General features: G+C 42.1%; 1 protein-coding gene across 5 annotated transcripts in view; it reads right to left on the bottom strand.

The window, feature by feature from the left end:
- Positions 1-21,826, bottom strand: part of DYRK1A (dual specificity tyrosine phosphorylation regulated kinase 1A) — a 144,290-nt gene that overhangs the window by 105,948 nt on the left and 16,516 nt on the right. The window contains exon 1 of one of the 5 annotated variants that reach the window (XM_043474722.1): positions 17,406-17,423. The exons of the other annotated variants lie outside the window; for them this stretch is intronic. The gene's annotated coding sequence lies outside the window, so the exon portion shown is untranslated. Of the gene's footprint in view, positions 1-17,405; positions 17,424-21,826 lie in introns of those variants that run through there. 5 annotated transcript variants of the gene reach the window in all.

Raw genomic sequence — 21,826 nt, 5'->3', positions numbered from 1 at the left:
AGAAGCTAACTAAAAAAAATTTAAAGATGTGATATTGTAAAAAAAAAAAAGATGTGATATTGTAAGACAAGACTTACAAACATACTATGACTAAGCAAAATCTGCTTTTTTTATTATTTTGTTTCTCTTTGGGGAGAGAAGATAGAGGTTAAAACTGCTTGGGAAATTATTTTACATAAATGTTTTATATAAATCACTAACAAAGATTTACCTAAATAAACTGATTCCTATAAATTTTTCACTGGGACATTTGCGATAATAAATGTATAGCTGTGATATGGAAATTCAGGGAGCTGGGGTAAAATTCCCTTTAGGGTGTCACTGGCTAGCTCCGTGAGATCAATGAAGCACAAACTTCCTAGTGCCGAAGTCCACAAGACAGATAGATCCCCCCACTAGTTTTAGCAGCTAACATTCTCCAGCCACTCTTGGAGGGGGGAAAAAAAATTTGAACATTTCAACAACTTGCCCCAAAATTTCCTCTTGCTGCCCAAGTCATAACAGATGTCTGATCTTCCTACTTTTTCACATTACAAAGAGTAACACATTTTTTGTGGCAGCTAATACAGATGAATTATACAGTAACACTGAATTTAGTGTCAGACTGAAAGCAAGAGGTCTTCAGTTTCATTTAATCCAAATCAATCCTTTAGTAGATGTGGAAACTCAGGTCTAGAGGTTATGTGCCTTACTTAAGAGGATTTGAAAGTAAAACCAACACCAAAAAAATCAGATTATCAAATCAATGATAAAAGCAAAATAATATTTACCATTTTAGTTGAGCATTCAAACTCCACTGCTACATAGAAATATGGGCAAATATGTATCTGCACAACATAAGCATACTTATTTTTATTTTCATATAAATGAAAATACACAGGACAATGTCCAAAAAGATAACTACATGCGTTCAGCAGCCGTAGCTATCTTCAGGACAATGGGACAGAGATGGTGGCTGGGTAGAAGTCAAAAGAGGGACCACCATACACAGAAGTGCCATCATTTATGCCTACTGAAAAAAACGAAAAGTAATTTTAAATACCTGCATACAAATAAGATCCTAAAAATCAGATGATGTCAAGACATGATTAGTTTCAAATTTATCATTCATTTCTTCAACAAATGTGTGCTGAGAACTGGAAATGTATAGGTGAGAGTTACCGTCACTGTGACTGCCCTCAGGGAGCTCACAGTCCAACATGGGAACAGGCAAAATCACACCAACACCTAACTACAACGCATGCTCACATGATGAGAGAGTGATTCTGAGGGAAAGGACAGACTGCCAAGAGGAGATCAATGAGAGGAATCCATTTGAGGAAGGGGGTATCAGAAACAATTTTTCCAAGAAACTGGCAGATGAGACCAGGATTTGTAGTCTTTATATGCGTAAGGCTTCTGAAGTTCACAATTCTTTCAATTTCTAGAGCCATGTAAGAGACAGGGTGAGAAAACTCAGAACTTCTGAGAAAGTAACAGGTGAACAGGGATCTGGGAGTACAAAGGCCATTCAGCCCAGAGTGTGAAAGACAAAAATATCAGTGACCAGACGTCTCCACATAATGTAGCAAGTCTCATGGGTGGGGTGAACTGACTCTGACTTGCTCCCTGTAGTTAAAGAGGACAGGACTAAAGCCAAGAGTAAGGAGAATACTGCAGAAGGACAAGTGGCAAACAAGGGCAAGAAGGCAGGCACCGAGTCACGGAAGAGCTATGTCGACTGCCAGCCCCCGTCACTGCACCCGCAGAGCCTGCGGCCCGCAGCATCGGCCTGGGTGGCCCCAATTCCAACACCAGGTGGGAAGCAGGGTACCGTTACTCCAGAGCCCGCCCCTCTGGCCTGACCTTCACCCAGAGGTTCACAGCATTGTTTAAAACTGCCTGTTCCATAAAATAGAATCAGAGAAACAGAATTTTAAAAGAAAACTACCTCTTCACTTTTTTTTTTCTTGCCCTGGTTCTCTGGGAACAACTCTGCAACATGGTGGAGGGAAGCAAAAATCCAAGCAAAGAATAGGAGGTCCTATGGAGATGTGAAGGTCAAGATTAGACTTTCAAGCAGCTGAAGCACCTTGAATCTTTGGGGGACAGGGCAACAGAGAGAGGAGAGCTATGCAGAAAGGGGTCTCCAAAAGTCTGCAGAGAGACCCAAAAAGAGCAGAATGTCCATGGGCCAGGTGAGTCTACCCAAAACTAAGCACAGAGGGACTAAGAGGCTGAGGGAAGAACAGAAATGAGCAGGCAGGGAGAGACTGGAGTCACAGTGGGGAGAATTCTTTAACGGAGATTTACTGTGTTAACGTGACTGAGCCCCGAGGTGCCCAGACAAGTAATTGGTCAAACATTATTCTGGGTGTGTCTGGAAGGCTGTTTCTGGATAAGATTAACATTTGAATCTGCAAACTGACTGCTCTGATAGGGGTGGTTCTCCTCCAGTTGGGTGAGAAGAGAAGAAAGAGGCCCTTCCATAGCTAAGAGAGCGCTCCTGTCCAACTGCACTGGGCTAAGACTTCAATGCTTTTCCTGCCTTTGGACTCAAACAGAAACATCAGCTCTAAAATTTTGAGCCTGCTGGCCTTCTGACTAGAACTTAAATCACCAGCTTACGGGTCTCAGGCCTTCAGACTCTGACTAGAACTACACCATCGGCTCTCTGTGTCTCCAACTTGCCAACTGCAGAGTCGGGGACTTCTGAGCCTTTATAATCACAAGAGCCAAGAAGAGACATGGGTTCAATCCCTGGATCAAGAAGATCCCCTGAGGCAAGAAATAGCAATATTCTTACCACTCCAGTGTTCTTGCCTGGAGAATTCCATGAACAGAGTCGTCTGGTTGACTATAGTCCATGGGGTCACAGAGAGTCGGACACAGCTAAGCACTTGAGCACACAGCACACAATAAAATACAAACCCAAACATAAACCCCAGGTGACCAACCAGCCGTGCAGAACTAACACTGACATTCTTAGAAAGAAAACAGTATTCAATCAAAAATTAGTAAACAAGAAACAAAAAATGTGATCCACAGTCAAGGGGTAAAAGAGGCAACAGAACACCAACTCAAGGTTGGAGGAGATGTTACATTTGGCAGAAAACAACTTTACAGCAGCAACTTTACAACTCTGCATTTTATACGAAGAATTAGAAGAAAATATGTTCCAAAACTTCAGGAACTTTGCTCTTTAATGTGTGAACAGAGTATCTCAGCAGAAAAATTGAAACTACAAAAAAAAAAAAAAGAAAAATCACAGGAGACAGTGAGAAAATAGTAGAAAAACATTTGAAGAAATCATGGCTAAAATCTCTCAAATTATAATTACACCCAGACATGTCACAGGCAAACAGACCAAATACAAAAAGAAAAATCTTAAAAGTGGCCAGAGAAAAAAGTATAGACAGAGAAGAACAAAATAGTAATTACAACTAACATCTCATTGGAAACAATGGAAGCCAGAAGACAGTGGAACACCACCATTAATGTGCTCAGTGACAACTTACCACCAATGTGGAATTCTATACCCAGCTAAAATAAACTTAAAGCACCAAGGCGCAATAAACAGACAATTCTTTGCCAGCAGACCCGAACTACAAAAACCACTGAAGAATGTTCTTCAGGCTGAGGGGAAATGATACTGGATCGAAACAGAAATCTATACAAGAAATGAAGAATGCCAGAAATGGTAAATAAGTAGGTAAATTTTCAAAATGAGTAGTTTTTCTTTCCTGTACTTAAGACTATTGTTTAAAACAAAACCTGTAAATGGCAGCTTAAAATGTGCTTGACGCTAAAATCACAAGATTGCAACATATGCAGGAATAACACGTGGTAGGAGTAAGAAAACATGGCAACAACCGCACCAAGGGGGAGGCAGGCAAACAGCCCGACAGTGTTTACGGTCGCCACATTTGGGAAATGGGGAATGGGAGGTGCAAAGTGTCATCAAGATGTGAACTCCCCTCAATACACAGAACACCTTCAGAAGTTCCTGTGAAGCTCATGCACAGTAACTACAAACACACAGAGAAACCCTTCATCCCAAGAGAAACTCAGTGGGTAAACAACCAAATTTCACACCCAAGGAATGAGAAATAATAAAACCATCTGAAAAAAACTTCCAAATATGTATCTTGAGATGCTTAGAAAAAAGAGTCAATTTTTTATTAAGGGTGACCAAAAAATCAGGCAGGTTCAAGAAAGAACCAAGTATTAAAAGTAATACACACAATAATACATGTATGTTCACGGCTGGCTCACAGATGGCTCACGACAGAAAAACACTGCGCTGGTACTTTCCAGTCTACGTCTGACACCTTTTCTTTTTAAACAACACTGTTTACTCTATGTTCATCTTATTCAAAATGACCAGTCCAAAATTAGCTAAAAGAAGGTATAACATAATTAAAAAATATACTCCAACTGCAACACATTTTCAAGTTTGATACAAACTAGCAATTTTAGGAAAAGTGTAATCATAGTGTATTTGTCACTATTCTCCTACAACCTGCACCTTCTCACAAAGTCATTAAAATTCCTACATTGCTAAAATGTGTTTTAATAATTTGTATCATTTTCCTAATACTCATTTTTAACAAATCCTGATAAAAATTATTACTGTTGGATTGAGCCAGACCCATAACCTCCACTCTTAAGAGACTAGTAGCTCAAGAACCACTGTTATAAATGACATGTGAGGTACTAAAATTTGGGGCAATGCCTCCCAATTTGAATACCAAATTTGAAAATCAAGCTAACATTGAAAAGGTGCATAATACACTATGAATTTCTACTCTAATGGGAAATATACTTACAAATATCTAAAAGTTACTATTTCAAAAACAACCTTCTTCTACTCTTCCATATAAGGTGGAGGTTTAGTCACTAAGTCATATCCAACTCTTGAGGCTCCTCTGTCCACACAATTTTTGCTCTTCTGTCCAAAAATCTGCTGCAATCTATCAAGCTAAAAAAGGTCACTCTCCAAAAAAAAATCCACATCCTAATCTCTGGAACCTACAGATGCAATCATATTTTGAAATAGGTCTTTACAGATGTGACTAGGGTTCAGTTAAGGATCCTGAAATGAGGAGATGATCCGGGTGGGTCCTAAATGCCTTTACAAGTGTCCATATGACAGAGCGCTGGACAGGTACCTGACACCAGAAGAGAAGGTAGTGAGACCACTGAGGCAGAGCTCAGAGTGATGCAGCCACAAGCCAAAGAATGCTGGCAGCCACCAGAAGCTAGAAGAGACAAGGCATAGAGTGTCTCTTAAGAGATGCCCCTGCACCGACCAACACTTCAATTTCAGCTCAGGGGTACTGATTTCAAGGTTTCTGGCTTCCCCAACAATCAAAGCATAGATTTGTTGTTTTAAATCACTAAGTTTGTAGTGATTTTTTACAGAAGCCACAGGAAACTAATCCAAAGAGATAAAGACCAATCTTAAACTATGTACACTTACAAACATCACCTATGAAAAATGCTTCAGTCTGTATTTGTATTCTTGGAGGATGTGGGAAAGTATGCTTAATTTAATATCAACATCTCATCTGGAATGATTTGCAATCTTAACTGCTTTTCTGTGAGTTCCTTCATGCTTTAAAAAGACATAACCATTGGAAGACATAGAATGTAAAATCCCCACCACTTTCATGCTCAGTGAAACCCAATACGGAGCTATCCAATCTGGAAAACTTTAAGAAAGCTTTCACACAGGTTCTATCACACACAGCAACTGTTAAAATGCCAAACTTTCACTGTCAATGACATGAGGGCAGAAACTGTATTTGTGGCTTTTCACTACTTTATCCCTAACTTTTGGTACATCATCAAATGAATCAGACTGTGTTGTATTTCCTGTCAAAATTTCCTACTACTGCGTGTTTTTCACACCACTCTTCCCCCTTTCTCTACCCTGCAGCTTCATCATGAACCCTCGGGTCTCTATCCATAATATCTCAATGGGTTAAGCAGCAACCATGCCCTTGTGAAAGCCAAGGTACACCTAGTATGCTGAAAAGAAGGAATAGTCTGACGTCCTGGGTAGTCGTTTCACCAAGAAAAAAGCCATTTACTTCAACTTCTATGTACAAGCCGGATTTGGGTCTAACATTACCAAATGCTTCTCAATTTAGGTCAGTTGGTAAAGAATCCGCCTGTGATGTAGGAGATCCCAGTTCGATTCCTGGGTAAGGAAGATCCCCTGGAGGCGGGAAAGGCGACCCACTCCAGTATTTCGGGCTGGAGAATTCCATGGACTGTACAGTCCACGGGGTCGCAAAGAGTTGGACACAACTGTGTGACTTTCACTTTCTTTCTTTTACTAACTGCTTCTAGGTTTTAAGATCCCATACTCTTTCCACAAAGGACATTGCCCCCTCTCAACCACAGAACTGCTGCAGCTGATTAAGGAGATCTGTGTATGTGCCTGGCATAAGGTTTGCATCATCAAATTTAGTTCTGCTCCCCTTTACTTCAGAGAAGGGGCCACCTCCTTAAACTTCACAAGCTTCTCTATCATGTTACCTTCCTCACAAGGTCCAGACAATCGCAAAACAGCGAGAGAGCAGAGTGTCCCAGTCCCTGACAGAGACTGTCCCTCTGGGGTAGAAAGAAAAAGGGAAGTCCCTCCTTCTGTCTCAACCTGTGCTCTTCACCTTACATGACTTCTCCCATCTTCTGAACCTGAACATCGCATTCAGAACCTGCCTTGTAACAGTTGTAGAATACATCCCTTAAAAAGAAAATTCTCTTAAAAATGGTACTGTGATTTAATAGTCTTGTCTTCTCTACCAGGTTGTAATTTCATTACAGACAGAGACTGTATCACATTCAAGGCCAAAGAACAAAGCAGTTTCCCACACAGATGACACTGAAGATGTATTTAACTGAAGTCATCAAGTTGATATATGGTAACTTAACACGATGTTGAAACGAAAGTATGTAAATTATTTGGTTTGTGCTACACTGGTACTTATGCTGAGCAGCTAACTTTTCCAGAATCTCTGTTCAATTAGGCAAGGATCAAGAAGTCTAGATTTCTATCTTATAGTAATTTCCCAGCTTACTTCTAAATGGATATATGAGCACTTAACCTTATTTACCAAATAAATTAGCACAATACCTGGCATAGACTTAAAAATGCCACCTAACATTTCTGATAATGTTAATTTATGAAGCAATTTTAAGTACAACTTGTGTAATGTTCTCTAAACCCTACACAAAACCCGGTAGATATATAATTTTGCACTTTCACATGAGGCAACTGAGGTGTAGACTATCCAAAGCAGTGGTTCTCATACCACTGACATCTGCATCAGAATCACCCTCAGGGGATGGTTAAAAATTCAGCTTCAGACACAGAACCATCAGAACCTCCAGAGGGTAGGGCCAGAACCTGTATTTTGAACAAGGGCCCCAGGCAATTTTCACACATGGCCAAATTTACAAACTTATAAGAATTCAGAGCCCACGAGGTTTGATGGCATTTAAGAAAGAGCTTCGTTCTGCTGGGCTCGTTTACCGAAGTGAACTAGGTGCCACTCCTCTGGGAAAGAGATGTCACTTGTGACAGAATGTGCACCTAAGTGTTTCCAGTAACACAGAATGCAGCGAAGATTAAACAACTCTTTACCTGGCTTGTATTTTGAGGAGACAAAGGTATAATCAGTTAGAGCTGGTTAGTTTTATGTCTATAAAATTATGTCAATAATTTCAGAACATGCCTTTCAATATACTGAGCATTTTAATCCAAATGCCAAAATAATTTACTTCCTCTTTGTGTTAACCGTAAGATTTTTGCTAAACAAAAACATTCAGTAAAAAGCTTCCCCCAAAAGGATACTATGAAAGCTAAACGGTTTCCTCCACACTATCTGTAGCAGAGACAAGACAGTCATCTCCTTCCTCCATAATTATCGTCAAACACAACTGCCCTGTTGGGTTCCCCTTTCCAACTTCCGCGGCAGCTGGGTATGGCCATATGAGCAAGTTTTCACAGAAGGAGTGTGAGAGAAAGCATGGGTTGACACTTCTGGTCTTTTAAGACAAAGAGCGAACGCTGCTCTGTCTCTTTACCTTCCTCAGAGTTGGTGCAAGGATAACAGAGATGAGGCCCGTCCCCAGGGTACCCTGAAGGATCAGGGAAGAAGAAATCCCTGTCTCTGAATGACCCACTGGGGCCTCACCGCCGCCGACCCAGCAGTTCACCTCGAGAGGATTCTGTGTTCTCAGAGCCATGGAAGTGCTCCCAGTTACAGCAGCCTGACTGTGGACCCGAACACACTGCTCCTTGCATGGCAACGAGAACCCATTCCCTCTGAATGACGACATCAGCTGAGGGCATTTCTAAGGTCTTTGACAATAAAATGTTGCAAGCTGAAAGGCTCTTAAAAGATCGTCTATGAAAGTCTAGAGGTTAAGAATCATGGTACGTAGGAGGAACACTGGACCCAGGCCTCCTAACTTTCCAGGTCACCTTCCATTCAACATTATGCTAAGATTAGATTCTAAAATCAGAAAAGAGAACGACACTTTTAAAAAAATAAACTTTGGGTTAATTTTATTGAGTCAACAAATAACCTACCCCAGCATCTGCCAGTTGCCAAACAATGTGTTTTCAGGTGAATGCAGATTTACAGAGACCTTTAGATTTCTGGCTGTACTACACCTTTAACTTTCCTGAGCCTGGACAAATTCCACAGAAAACAAAACCAGGACCAAGACATTAACACTACTCTGAAAGACCTAGAAATACATCAGCATAAATTTTCTTTACAAAAGGTGATATATTAGAAACTGCTCTTCTCCTTCTCCCACTTTGTGTGTGTTAGTCACTCAAGCTGTGTCTGAATTCTTCGCAACCCGTGGACTGTAGCCCAACCAGGCTCCCATGGAATTCTCCAGGCAGGAATACTGGAGTGGGCTGCCATTCCCTTGTCCAGGGGATCTTCCTGATCCAGGGGTCGAACCCGGGTCTCCTACATTGTAGGCAGATTATCTAACCGACTGAGCCCCTTCCCCCACTGTTGCCCCAAACTGCCCTTTCACTCATACCCCTCGCAAAGCGAGGCAAGCAGCAAACCCGAGTAGGGGTGTCCGGCCCACACTCTTCCTGCCCAGAGAACAGGGGCACTGGGCGCCACCTTCACCCCACCCTAACCCCCAGGGCCTGCCGCGCACAGGACACAGAGACATGGGACCAGGCCTGGCTCCCAGGAGGGACAGGAGCACGTCCTTTCCTGGGCTACAAGGGATCCTGGTGAGCTGGGTGTGAACCAGCCGAAGAACAGGAGATTTTGCTAATGTAAAGCTGAAGGGTTTCCGAGACCAGAGCAGAGTCCGTTCTCACAATGTTTTGTCTGCCTGGATGCAAAATCACCATGGAGTAAAACGCTTTCACCAACCCTTGAGAATTTTAAAGGAAAATCTATTTGGCATAGGTAAAACCTTAGTATTAAAAAAACAATCTCCAAATCACACACTAAGGTTTTCCATGATGGGGCTGGTGGCTCAGGTGCGGTGGGACAGGTACTAAGTCAGAATTACTCTTACAGAACAATGGTTCTCAACCTTCTTTCCTTCACTCCCATCCCCAGGAGGAAAGCTTTATTTAAATTAAATTTCTCCCTAACAAGAGGAATTAAAATTTGTGGAATAAGGTTTATTAGTCAGGTAGGGTTGAATTATGGAGGGTCACAAAACACTGTAGTACCTAAGATTTTTTTTCACTTCCCCATGCCCAAAAACAATTTTTCCCCCTTGGGGAGTGATATGGCCCCTTTGAAGAATGCAGCTGCAAAACCTAAAAATGGGATCCTCAAACTACACATCACCCAGACCCCTTCTCAGACATTTGGAAATGCCAAGTCTGGGGTTAGACCCAAAAACTTGCATTTCTTTCTTTCCAGAGGACTCTGATATATTTGGTCAATGAGCCACAAGGAGCCACCCAATGTGACAAATTTCTATCATCACACTCAAACCCAGTTAACAGGATGACCTCAACATGGAATCAAGATAAGAACTAGTTAAATGAAATGAATATTCTGGGCATTAAGGATAGATCTATTTGGAGGCAGAAAAAAAAAAAAAAAAAGATCCTGAGCTGCCATTACAGAAGATATAGTTATCTGTCTCTTCTTTCTCCTGTACAAAGGACAATCACAGGGTTCCTGAAGAAACATCTGAGATATTTTATGGACTGCAACACGTGGCCCCAAAGGACGTTCACATCACTTATTTCACAAAGTACGGTACTCTGGGTTTTTATCTCGTGTTCTGGTACTCTAACTCAGGTGTGACTTGGAGTTGAGTAAGCCATAAAGGACTCCATTGTCTCGTCAATCTCCAAATTTCCATCATTATAAACCCTACCAAAATCATCAATCTGCAGTTTAACTGAATACAACAAATTACAGCTATCCGAATGCAGTTACAGCAAAAAAGGCAAACAATCAGATCACACTGCATTATAAAATGGATAAACTGGTCAGATTAGATAATAAAAAACAGAACAGAAAAGTGGCCTTTTTCTACCTCAGACAGATACTTTCTGAAGTTCATGTCCCTTGGTGGTCCCAAAAAACCACTTTTGCGCAGTGTCCACACCTTATACTGTCTCCTCTGCTTGAATCTAGGCTGTCCTGTGACTTGCTTTTGACCTACAGAATCTGGTAAAGATGACACTAAGCCAGTTTCAGGCATAAGAAGTATTAAGATAGCCCAGTGGCTTCTGCTGTTGGCACCACCAGAAGCCAGTCGCCACCACAAATGAAGTTCAACCACCCCAAGACCATGCCGTGAGAAGGCCCACAGCAATCACACCAAAAGATTACCTGAGGAAGATGTCTTGGACACCACACGGGCTGGAATCCGCCATCTGGGACTTTCCAGTCCCAGGAGACACCATGTGGAGTGGAGGCGAGGCCTGCCCAAATTGGAGAATTGCGAGCAAAGAAGAGCACTGGTTGTTTTAAGCCTCGGAGTTTTGACATGGTTCACTAAGTAAATACAGATAACCTCAATATTTTGTATGCAAACAAACATGGAAGAAAAGTTACAATGCACCTGTTTGCAAGATGTTTGAAGGTAAACACTCCACATCTGAAAATAATTCACTGTCTTGAACTTGGAAAAAAAGGCTGGTAAATTCTTACATCTTATTTTGTATCAGCACGCTTCTTTAACGAATAACTCAGAACTCCTACCAGATGGTTAATACTGAGGAGAGAAACGGGTCAAGACTCCATCTCCAGGCTAAAGACCTATACACATCCACACACAAAATAGCTTATTAAACTTCAGTTAAGAAGCTGCCTATAGATAATCTCTTTGAGAATATACCCTCCTGGTTAAGAATACTGAGTGGAGCTTTTTAAACTGATCTGTATCCTCGCACAGAGGCAGTAATGAGAACGAAAGAGAACTGTTATCTGACAGTAGAAAAGGACAACCATGCATAAGTCTTTATATTATGGGTTCAAACACTTACTGAGAAATATTAAGATACACTCTGTGCCAGGCATCCTGGACACCAGAAAAAGAAAAAAAAAAAAAAAAAAATCCCTGCCCACTGCTGCTCAATCTAGCCAAGGCCCCAAATGCAAATAATGATTTATAAATGCTACTGATACTTTTGAACTGTGGTGCTGGAAAAGACTCCTAAGAGTCCTTGGACTGGCAAAGAGATCCAACAAGTCCATCCTAAAGGAAATCAGTCCTGAATATTCATTGGAAGGACTGATGCTGAAGCTGAAACTCCAATACTTTGGCCACCTGATGCAAAGAACTGACTCATTTGAAAAGACCCTGATGCTGGGAAAGATCGAAGGCAGGAGGAGAAGGGGACCCCAGAGGATGAGATGGTTGGATGGCATCACCAACTGACAGACATGAGTTTGAGCAAGCTCCGGGAGTTGGTGTTGGACAGGGAGGCCTGGCGTGCTGCAGTCCAAGGGGTCGCAAAGAGTCCGACACGACTGAGCAACTAAACTGAGAGTAAAACTGTGCACAGTGCAAACTGAAGAAGGAACCAGTGAGAACACAGAAGACAGAGCTATTCTTCCTACCCCATTCCTGCGCCCTTCCAGGAGAGTTAGGAAAGGCTAAAGGAGAGGACATCTGAGATGAGCAACTGAGGTTATGAAGACTTTCCCCAAAACCCACCCCACAAGGGCTGGAATTCAAACATTCTAACATCAGCTCTCCTGAGGGCACATGTGCCTGCTTTATTCCCCAAGTGTCTTGAATATCTAAATCAGGGCCTGTCACATAACAAGGTACGCAAACATGTTAAATTTTACTCCGATAATTAGACCTTGGACATTTCACTCAGCATCATTTCTTAAAGATGAGTAATGGCTTACAGAGCTGCTTTGAGAATTAAATGAGATACTATACAATAGTGTTTGGAAAATGAAAATAGGCAATAAAAAGCCCATGTGGTATTATTATATTAGAGGAAGTAGCATTTGAGTATTTGATGCTTCAAGTGCCTACTATGCCAAGCTCTGGGCTCTACAGAAAACCTAGTAAAAAGCAGCACAGACAACGCGCCTCAAAGGAAGACAGAGAGGAAAAGAAGCAGAAAGCAAATCTCGTGTGGGGAAACGAAGGCCAGTGAGAAGAGCTGTGAAGTGGAGCAAATACAGTGGGGCTGCAGAAAAAGAGTGCGAAGATGAGCTGAGGTCAACCACAAAGAGGACCTGAATACTCTAATAAACTTGGCCTTCGCTGCTTAGAAACGAGTCATGGACAGTTACAGGCTGCGGAGAGACAGCACAATCGGGGTGAGAGCAGGCATAGGAGCTGGAAGGCAGGGCTGGGAGTGCAGAGAGATAAAGACCAAAAAAATCTGAAAAAAGGGATATTACAGCTTCAGTAAGTACAAATATGATAATCCATGCATTTACAATTATTCTCACAAAGCTCCACTGAAAATTAAAGCCACCTAAAATCAGTAAAAAAGTCAAAGGTAATAATAATAATAGAAGAAAGTAATGGTCAAATTTTTAGATAATGAAAAATCATGGACAGTGGTAGTAGACTTAGGAGAATGATGGAAGGCACACAATTAAGTGTCTACACCTGGAGATACCAATGAAAATGGTTAATGTACCCTGAAACCTGGAAGGGCTTATTAGGACACACACATATTCTCTATGTCCAGAGACCTGGGGAGCACCCACACCCTAAAAGCAATGAGTATACCTAATGATCAGATTTCGGTCTCTAAATACCATTCTCCAGGAAAAGAAACCAGCGCCCCAGGCAGAGTTCTCATGCTTGACATCAAATACATGACCCATAAAAGAAAAATTTAATATAAACTGGACTCTGTCAAAATTCAGACTTTTTGCTCTGAAAAAAAATAAATAAAGACTCTGTAAAGAGGATGAAAAAACAAGGAATAGACAGGGAGAATCACATATCCAACAAAGACCTTGTATCCAGAACACATAAAGAACTCTCATAACTCAAGTTAAAATTTTTTTTAAAAAAACGGATATGAGAGTTGGACTATAAAGAAAGCTGAGCACCGAAGAATTGATGCTTTTGAACTGTGGTGCTGGAGAAGACTCTTGAGAGTCCCTTGGACTGCAAGGAGATCCAACCAGTTAGTCCTAAAGGAAATCAGTCCTGGGTGTTCACTGGAAGGACTGATGCTGAAGCTGAAACTGCAATACTTTGGCCACCTGATGCAAAGAGCTGCCTCACTAGAAAAGACCCTGATGCTGGGAACGACTGAGGGCAGGAGGAGAAGGAGACGACAAGAGGATGAGATGGTTGGATGGCATCACCGACTCGATGAACATGGGTGTGGGTAAACTCCAGGAGTGGGTGATGGACAGGGAGGCCTGGCGTGCTACAGTTCATAGGGTCGCAAAGAGTCGGACATGACTGAGTGACTGAACTGAACTGAATCAGAAAATGGACGAAAGACAGGAAAAGATATTTCACCAAAGAGGAGCTAGAGATAGCAAACAAGCAAATGAAAAGATGCTGAACATCCTTAGCTATTAAGAAAATGCAAATTGAAACAACAGTAGGGTACCACCACACCTACTAATACAGCTAAATTTTTTAAAAAGGGTGATAATACCAAATGGCAGGGAGGATGCTGAGAAACTGGACTCCTCATATAGTGCTGGTGAGAATATACAGGGTACACACATTATGGGGAAACAGTCTGGGGGTCGCCTAGAAAACTAAACACACGCTCAGCATGTGACCCAGCAATCACACTCCAACTCCCACCCCCTATAATGCAAAACAATGTTTACACAAAAATCTGTTCAAACATTCAAAGCAGTTTTATTCATAATATCATGTAAAATACTCGAAACAATCCAAATGTCCTTCAATAGTTGAATGGTTTAACAAACTTGGTACAAGCATACAACGGAACACGACTCAGCAATAAGAAAGAATTAACTATTGATTTACACAACACTAAATGGATCTCAAGGCATTACACTTCGTGAAAAAGGTTGATTTTAACAAGGTTACATACTGTATGTATGATTCCACTCATGTAACACACTGAAGTGACAACACTACACACGTGGAGAACAAACAGAGCGGTGGAGGGCGCTGGGGCACAGAAAGGCGGCAAGGAGCGTTCCCAAGTGAGAGAACAGCTCTCTTATCCTGACTGTGGGACTAGCTACCCAAATCTATACATGGAACAGAGAAGTTACAACAGACTATGCTCACACACACAAATGCAAGTATAAAAACTAGAGAAATGAGGAGTGCAGTTACCAGAAATATACCAGATATATCAAATATCCAGATTTTGATACTGTGCTAAGGCTACACAAAATTCCACCAAAGGAAGCTGACCGGGCTACACCAGACTTTATACCATCCTTGCAACTTCCTACGAGTTTTGAAATAATTATTTCAAAATAAAGAATTTTTAGGGGGGAAGGAGCTTCTTGGGAAAATGGCCAATTCCAGAACTGAGACAGAAGTTTAAGATAAGCTTGGAAGAGCTCCAAAAAATGATGGAGATAGGCTAAAAGGGCACAGAAGTCAACCTGGCAAAATCTGGGGCAAGTGAAGCAGCAAAATCAATGCAGTAATAGATTACAACCCACCGCATAAAACAGAAAATCAGGTACCCACAGTGATACAAACCAAGTGAGTATGTTAAAAGTCGGTAACTGACAGAATATCTACACAGTCGCAAGGTATCTCTGTACAAAATACTTTTTACAAAAAGGGAAGAAAAGTAACTTTAAAATGGAGGAGCCTGAAGGCACCACCATAATCAAGTGATCAAAGTGAGCGTTATCAGTGACGGTACAAACCGCACTCATGCGCCGCCTGCAGGAGGCAGGGTACCACCCGCCCCAAGCGCACTCCACAGCCGGACCCTGGGCACCTGTGAGCATGTTCCTCTACGTGGCAAAGGGGAATCACGGTTGCACAGGAAATTAAATTTGCCAATCACATGACTTTAAAATTGAGACTAACCTCAATGACCCCAGTGTGATCACAGAGCCCCTCCAGAGTGAGAGCAGGGAGGAGACGCCAGCACAGGTGCACGAGGTCCAGACTGGCTGGCTGTGCAGAGGGGGAGACCAGACCACAAGTCAAGAAAAGCAGACGGCCCCAGAACCGGGAAAAGGCAAGAACATTAACTTACAGTCTCCGAGAAGGATGTAGCCCTACCAACACCAAGACTTGAGCCCAGATCAGATCCATTTTGGACTTCTGAACTCAGAATTGTGACATTATAAATGTGTGTTTTTTTAAGCCACTGAAACTTGTGGTAATGTTTTTTACAGCGCAAACTGAAAATCAGTAATACACCATCTAACAAAATGCACTGAAATTAACACAGCATCACTTCTATGATACTCCTGGCAAAGATGTTCAGCCTACATCTAATGTAAAGAAACATCAGACAAACTCACATTGAGAGGGACTCTCTAAAATAAACTGGCCTGTATTCTTCAAAAATATCAGTATCATAAAAGAGCGAGCAGCTGAAGGACTACTGTAGATCAAGAGTTGGAGAGACAGGACAACAAAAGGTGTTAAGTGATCCTAGATTGACTGTATCCTTCTATAAAGAATACCACTGGGGCAACAACTGAGAGCTGAATGGAGGCCTAAGGATCAGACAGCTGTGATGTATCAATGTTAAATTTCTGCCTTTGATGGCTGTACTGTCAGGCAAGAGAATGTCTCTGTTCATAGGGAAAATGCACTACAATATTCAACAAAGAAGAGACTTCATGTCAACAACTCTATCTCAAAAGATTCCAGAAATAAAAGTTATTTGTATTCTACCCGCAACTTATCTGAGTTCATTGCAACAAATAAGCAAATAAAATAAATGCAGTAAAACCCCATATTGCAACCCAAGTCCTATCTGGGCTGGCAACTATCACGTCCCCAAACAGCTCAGAGGCATGCACGCTCTCTGGGGAAAACACACAGACTCCACACGTAGAGAGACCCAGCCCGAGAGAGAACAGGTGAGGCAGAGACTGCAGGGAGCTCCCCTGGTGGCTCAGCGGCAGGTAAACAACCCACCTGCCAACGCAGGGGATGCAGATTTGATCCCTGGGTCGGGAAGATCCCCTGGAGAAGAAACGGCAACCCACTCCAGTATTCTTACCTGGGAAATCCCACTGACAGAGGAGCCTGGTAGGCTACAGTCCATAGAGTGGCAAAGAGTCGGACACAACTTTGCGACTCATCAACAAGAGCCCTGGAGTAAAATAAAGGTACTCACACTCACAGGTCCCTCAAGCACCACACTAATAAGCCTTCAGTGAACAAGCCTCACCCTCGAAAAAAACTTCCTTCGGCTTTATCATAACTTACTCCTAAACGCAAGCCACCAGCCCAGGGATGGCCAAATATTTGAGGAAAGCAGCCAAAACTCAAAGACAGAAATCAAAGCAATTAGAAAAACAGGAATCCACAGGAAATGGAGACAATGCCATGAAGGGGGGAAAAAGGCAATTAATCATAATATGAATGTGCCTGAAGAGGTAAAAGAATATATGAAACCATGAAGTAAAAACAAAATACTAATGAAAAAAAGGGCGGGCGGGGAAAAAAGGGGGGGGGGCGGGCAGGAAGGGGAGCAGAGAACATAAAAAAAATATCCTGATGGAAAATAAAAGTTGAAAAATATCTCCCAATAAGGGTAAAAAATAAACAAACAGAAAATATTCAAAGCAACACTACAAAACTTCAGAACACTACAGATGAAGATCAGCTCCTCAAAACTCCTGGGGAGTGGGAGGGTTCACATAAAAAGAACCAAAATCTCTAATAAGTCAATGGATCCACATTAATATTTAGCAGTCACTAACATCACAGAGTTAGATATTTTGTGCCTCCTAAAGTTAACATACCACCCATGTAGTCTCCCCACTTACCACTTCTCAAAAAAACACAGAATTTTATCAGGTCTCCAGATCTCACTGCCACGTACAGGAAATACATTACAAGGGACGGGGAACACATCAATGACACCACAGGGTTTCATTCAGCAACACACAGGCTGTAGAAAACTTCAAGACAGATGATACAGTTTCTTCAACAACTAAAACTCAAGGGAAAAAAATAACACTGATAGATTAAAAGACTTCAGAGGTCTGTCAGTCAATGACAATTTATGGACCTTACTAAAGATTCTAATTTAAATAAACTGTTTTAAAATATAATTATGAGGCAATCAAGGTAATGTGAACTTAAACTGGATTTTTGAGGAATTACTATTAATCTTTTAAAGGTATGATATTACTACAAGGGTTGTAGTTTACAAACGAGCCCTTATCTCTTAGAGAGACAAACAGAAATATTCAGAAGTAAAATTATGTATCTGGGTTTGCTTGCATGAAATCAAAACGAAGAGGGATAGACAGGACTATTAATTTTTAAAAAGTGGCCATGAGTTGACCAATGTTGAAGTTGGGTAATGGTTACATGGGGAGTGCACTATGTCCTCTGACTTTTCCATACTTTTGGAACCAAGAATACAAATTATATCTGCTATAAGAAGCCAGAAAACCATGAAGCAATTCATTCAGAGTTCTCAGTGAAAATTACATTCCAACTGCAATTCTATACCCAGTCAAAACTTTTACTCCTGAAAGAAAACAGATTAAAGACACTTTCAGATGATGTCTCAAAAAATTAACCTCTCGTGCATTCTTTCTCAGGAAATACTAAAAGTTGTGCTGACAAAATGAAAGAAGAAAGTTGGAGGAGGAAATGGCAACCCACTCCAGTATCCTTGCCTGGGAAATCCCATGGACAGAGGAGCTGGGTGGGCTACAGTCCATGGGGTCGCAGAGTCGGGCACAACTTGGCAACTAAACAACAACATACATAGGAAAAGAACATAAAAGAAAGTAGATACATGTATGTATAACTGACTCACTTTGCTATACAATAGAAACACAACACTGTAAATCAACCACACTTTAATAAAAAATTTTTTTTTAATTTCCATATAGGAGTAGTTTGATGGAGGGGCCCTTAAGGAAGGGGGTGGGGGTGGGTGAGAATGAGGAATAGGACAACTAATTATTTAATCTTTGTGCAAAACTATACGGAGAGGCTATTAGAAGGTATGGGGAAACTCAAACACAAGGACCTAGAAAACAAAGCAAAACAAAATCATAGGAGGAAAACAAAACAGGAAAAACAAAATTATACAAGGAGGGAAATGTAATCATAGTATACAATTTGCCTCCATGGTGAACAAGACTTACATAATCATCATACTACCCTGAATGAAAATATACATGTAACTAACGGATCGATGGAAGACGTCTAAGACAGGTGGTTTTAAATTAGTCGTCTATCTTAAAACAAATGGCAACCCACTCCAGTATTCTTGCCTGCAGAATTCCATCGACAGAGGAGCATGGCGGGCTACATTCCATGGGTTCGCAGAGTCAGACAAGACTGAGCACACAGCCACACACACCTTAACAGAAAATCAATAGATAACGTCTTAAATCTTATGTCAAATACCAGAGTAGGGTCAGAGTTACCCACCCAGCCTCCAATTTCCCCTTTTTTCCGCTGTAACCTAAGTCAATTTTGTCCAGAACTCTTTTGCACACTCACCCATTTAGGCACATGCTCATGGAAAGCACTCAGTTCCACGCGTGTGCCCAACTGGTCTAAACATCATTCCGTTTCCCTTTCTAGTGAGTGTTTCACAAACAGGCCTGTAAGCCAGGAGGTAGGTCTGCCAGTGTTTCCAGGTAAAGTTTCCACATTCTTACAGTTACACGAAAGATAATTTTCCTTCTCTAGACACTGCTGTACCTGGATACAAGTCTGAATCTCCTGCATCTTACTAAGTTGAGGATGTAACCAGTCAATGACTAAAAGGGGAGATGGAAACTCAGGGCCCTGAAGTCATTATTGTGCCACAAAACCTATTAGCTGAAGAACCCACCCTACCTCTGGACTTCCAACTGTGCGTTAACTGGAAGCCAGTTTGGGTCGTGGTCTCAGTACTAGCATCCAAAAGCAGGAAGCACAGCTCCAGGGAGCAGGACCAGGAGTAAGGAGGGCTGTTCCCAGGGAAAGGTTTTACTTCACAAGCCTTTCAGTAGGTATTCAATTTTGATTATTTGCATGTTAAAACCAAAAATTAATTCTTAAAAAAACTTGCAGGAAGCAAAAAGAGACTGAAGAGCTGGTCTGTTGAGAACTAACGAACAGTAGTATAAAGAATGAATTTAATTGAAGACAAGCATTCGCCCTTTTCACACACTGTCAACAGTAGGCAGAGACTATCCCCACAGGGAAACTGAGGCTCAGAGATGTTTCTAGGGCTGGGATTCAAAGCCAGGTGCCTGGCGCAGACTGCAGCAAACGCACTTGTCACACCCTCCCCACCGTCCGGCACGGACAGACTCTAAGGTGGCTCCCAGCACACGGCCTCCCGCTGCCAGGCCCTTCCACGGGCCCTTCCCTGATTCAAGACCCAGGACTTGCTGTCAAGCAAGAGCACAGAGGCGAGGCGGAGGGACGGCGCTCGTGCGGTCATGATACAGGAGACCACGCAGCCGTCTGTGCAGACTCGATCCTTCACTGTCTTGGAGCAACTTGAGTGGCCACGATGGGAAAGGACCACACCCCAGGAAACTGAGGGTGGGTGCCTGCCAACAGGTAGCAAGAAACTGCAGCCCTCCGTCCAGCACCGCACAGGGCACTGAACACTACCACCAGTCAAACGAGCAGAGAGAAGACCTTTCCCCAGGGAAACCTCAGACGAGACCACAGCCCCGTCAACCTTCTGACCGCTGTCCTGAGACCCAACTAAGCTAAGCTGTGCCCGTCCACCTGACCCCCAGACACTGTGAGGCCACAGAAGCATGCTTTCAGCTTCTAGCTTTATGGTGATATTGTTACAGATCAAGTAATAACGAGCACACTGTTGCACAATAAAGTTCTTCTGCCATGTCCTGGTGCTTTGCTGAAATAATGGTTTTCAACTACTCTTAACTACACAACAAGCCAACTTCAGGTTGGCAGTCACAATTTGCTCTTTTTTAGAAAAAATTCATGTACCAAAATGTCAACATTAACCACAATCTGACCCTGTGCTTTACTTGTATTTTTTACTGAGGTATATGTGACAAAATATTAGTTTCAGGTGTACAACACAGTGATTTGACATTTGACCCTGCATTTTAATAACCATTTTAATAACCTTGTTTGCTAATTCCATTGTCTCTATCATTTGCTTCTACTGACTGAGTTTTCTATGTCTTCAAGTTTACTAATCCTCTCTTCTGGAATGTCAAATCTGCCATTAATGCCATCCAATATATTTCTCATTCCACACATTAGCTGTCGCCTCTAAAAGTTTGACATGGGTCTTTTTATGTCTTTCATACTTTCTAACTTTTTGAATAGATGCAATACAGCAACTGCTTTCATGTCCTTGCCCATTAATTCTAATATCTGTCAATTCTAGGCTGGTTTCAATCTACTGATACCAGTCACATTAACCTACATCTTCACACATTCAGCTATTTTTGATTGGGACATTTTTACATTGTTGACTGCTGGGTTTCTTTACATTTCTTTAAAGAGTATTGGCCTTTGTAAGGACAAGCAATTACATTACTTTCAAATTACAGGTGACCCTTCAACAACAGAGGGGTTAGAAGTGCTGACCACTCCACCCCATCCCACTTCCCCCACCACCAACACCAACTCAAATCTCCAAGTATAAACTCACAGCCAGTACTCTGTACCTGCAGTCCCACAGACCGGCATTCAGTCAACATTTACAGCGATCACTAAATTATGGAACTTTTTCTGCGCATGCCTTCCTTCTTTCAGAACTCTGCTCCTCACATCAGAACCATTCTGGCCTCCCTCAACTCCAGTCTTTCTTTCCTCAACTTGTGGGCTTTATCTGGGATCTCCTTCGGTGGCTCAGTCGTGAAGAATCCACCTGCCAACGTGAGGGATGTGCGTTGGGTGCCTGGATCGGGAAATCCCCTGGAGGAAGAACTGGCAACCCACTCCAGTATTCTTGCCGGGAATCCCATGGACAGAGGAGCCTGGGAGGATACAGTCCACAGGGTCAGAGAGTTGGACATAACTGAGCACACACGCACATCCCTGCAACAAGATCTGAAGACTGCCTCCAGGCAGAAAGCTGGACCATCACAGGACTCACCGCGTTTGTTCCCCATCTGTTAGGTGTCACAGTTCTGCACTGCCTATTGTTTAATATCCAAAAACAGCTGTTCCACGTATTTTGTCCCGTTTCCTAGCTGTTTATGCTGGGAGGATAAATTCAGAAAGTTACTGCCCT

Source organism: Cervus canadensis, chromosome 7 (assembly GCF_019320065.1).
Source record: "Cervus canadensis isolate Bull #8, Minnesota chromosome 7, ASM1932006v1, whole genome shotgun sequence".
Taxonomy (NCBI): Eukaryota; Metazoa; Chordata; class Mammalia; order Artiodactyla; family Cervidae; genus Cervus; species Cervus canadensis.
Note: the sequence above shows the minus strand (reverse complement) of the source record. Positions and strands in the feature narration are given on the sequence as shown.